Here is a 2,911-nt window from a genome sequence, read left to right on the forward strand (position 1 = left end):
GGGGGAGGCACTGCAGAGTGGTGGGGGGCCGCCCGAGGGGCTGGGAGAGGGTCCGGCCCAAGCTGCGCCTGGGCTGGGACTGGTCCCGCTGGTGCAGGGTAGCAGGAAACTCTCCCCACACTCACCGGACCTGGGCTAGGACTGCGTGATTGGCATTTTAAAAAGACAGACTGGGTGTTGGAGTCCCCTGAGTGTTTTCAACATCTCTGCCCTGTTTCTGAAGTTCAAGTCCCTACTAATCTGGAACAAATTGTATGTCTTCAGGTCCGTACTTTTTAAAACCTTAGAAGAATTAACAATGTGTTGCTACCTATGGCCCTACTTCTCCTTTTACCTTTAATTTAGTAGAAATGCTAGGACAACAGACTATGGCCCCAAATGATTAGAAAGGGATAGCTAAGTCATGTTTGATTCAAGGAGATTATTGTGCAGAAGAAATTTCTTTGAATATTGCATGGGCCAGGCAGAACTGAATGTGGTTCACAACATACCTATTACAAAAAATATGCTAATTGGGGACGATGTTTTGGCTAGCACAAACAATCAACTGAGCTTTGCCTTGCAAATAGATGAGCAAACTAAGATAGCTGCAATTAGGGCCTGGAGGGAACTCCCTTGTAAGAGTGAAACATCCCTCATCTTGGCTTTTACCAGGTCAGACCCTGATGAACCTTTCCAAGAATTTGTTGCATGTTTATTGAAGCTACTGAGAGAATTATCAATGACTTAGAAGCTGAAAAATTAATAATTCAGATATTGGCCTTCAAAAGTGCAAATATTCAAAAGTTAAATCCCTATATAATGTTAAAAACAATTACACATTTCTTACACAGAAATTTAGAAATCAAACCATATACAACATTGTAGCAGAACAAGTCAATGACATTTTGTTTCATTGTTTCTTATTTAATTTTAATGCCTTTTACAAATACTTTAAAGGGATTATTGCAATAATTGTCATGACCTTAGGAGCAGTAAACATTTAGAAGACCAAAATGACAGGTATTTTAAGTTCGGTTTTAGTATTACACTGCTGTGTGCAATGTAGTTGCAGCTGTGGAAGGATGACCCATTCAGGGAAACTTCCAATGGGCCCCTCCTTGGCCCATCAATTAATATGGGTTGCTTGCCCCTCTCCCACAACTAACCTCTTTGACCTTTGGCAAGCAACAACAGACAGTGGAAGCTTGGACCTCAGTTCCTCCTCCAAATTCTTATTGACTCTTGAAATGTGGCCCAAATTATTCCCATTGGATGCAATGGATCAATTGAATTTTGTGCTGTGACTATGGAAAACTATACTTAGGTTCCCTTATGCTTCCTGTTATCTACTCTACAAAATGTGGTCTCACTCTCTGCTTAAGGTTGTTTAGTAATAAGTAACTGAGTAACTGTCTCCCTCCCGTATCTAATCTAATTCAATAGTTAAAAATGTTCTAGGAGTAAGAAAATTTACTAAAGCCATAATATTACACTGACCTTGATTGCTCTGCATACAAACATACAAATTCCATGGCCAAGATTGTTCTGTCAAGTCCCATAAGATTAAGTTCTTCCTCTCTGAGAACTTCACAGGCCCTCCCCCAATCTCATCGGCATACCAGAATGTAGTTTTTTTTTTTTTTTTTTTTTTTTTTTTTTTTTTTTACTTTAAAAGACCAGGCAAACCTTATCTCACTGCTGGTTAGTGCCTCCCTGTGTGGAGTGTGGCTAATGTGTCACTGGCCCAGCTAATAAATGGCTTCCTAAATTATAATCTGTTCCACTTTCGGCCTCCTACTTAATTCAAAACCAGTACACTGGAGTCTATGGACCCATGCTTCAGGGTAGAGTGGGAATCTTTCTAAGCTGCAATACTCTCATTTTTAAAAAGTCTATGGGTTTTTGCTGCTATAATTGATACTGATTAGGCAAGATAAATCAGGATTATTATTCTATCTACCTGAATCATTGCTCAAATCACTCAAGATATTCCTATTGCTCAATTAGTCATTTTTCCCTTGAAAAATTTATGAATAAGGGAAAGAAATGTAAGGGTTTGGGGTCTTCTAATACTTATTGGGTTCAGCAGATCAAGCAAAATCAGCCAGAGATGCAGGTGGCTTGTGAAGGAAAAGGATTTAAAGGGTATTAAACACAGGTTCAATGTTTCAGTTACTGCTGAACATCACTGGCCTGTGGCAAGGCCTCTCGATGTGGCCACTACAGATTTATATGGGTGGGTAGGGTTTCTTACTTTAGCAGAAGTGCTAAGTTGCTAATTTGGAGGAATGCAGAAGGCCATTCTGGATACTTTACTCCTTGTGTCCTCCCCCACATACCCATCAATCTATCGAGTACAGTATAGACATACTATAGAGTATTGGAACAATTTTGGCCAGTCCAAATAACTGATGACTCATCAGATGTTACAACAAGGCTCTCTATACAACTTGAACTCATAATAGTCCTCCTCTTTTCAGCCCACTCAGCGCTTTGATTACAAGCAAGTACTATCATGCCCAAACTCTATTGCTGAATCAGCGTGCTCAGGGGCAGGGCTGGTGAGGCATGTGGTACCTGGGATCGAACCCTGGTCCCTGTGCTTGCCTAAGGAGGCACTTAGTTTCCTGCGCTATGTTACTGTCCCTTAATGAGACTATATGAAGCATTTCATAGAACATTTATAATTACTGTGCTAGTTAGCTTTCTGTCACTGTGGCTATTTTGCCAAAGGAAAATCAACTGAAAGGAGGAAAGTTGTATTTTGACTCCTGAGCCGGAACTACTGAGGAAACCATTGCTATTACTGGGAAAGCTTTACATTCATGGTCACTTGGCTCAGAAGCTTCTAGCTATGTGCTGCAGCAGAATGATGACATCAGGGAGCACACAGTGGAGCAAAGTAGTTCGTCTCATGATAAACTGAAGA

The sequence above is a fragment of the Octodon degus genome, unplaced genomic scaffold (genome assembly GCF_000260255.1).
Source record: "Octodon degus isolate 3935 unplaced genomic scaffold, OctDeg1.0 scaffold00258, whole genome shotgun sequence".
NCBI lineage: Eukaryota > Metazoa > Chordata > Mammalia > Rodentia > Octodontidae > Octodon > Octodon degus.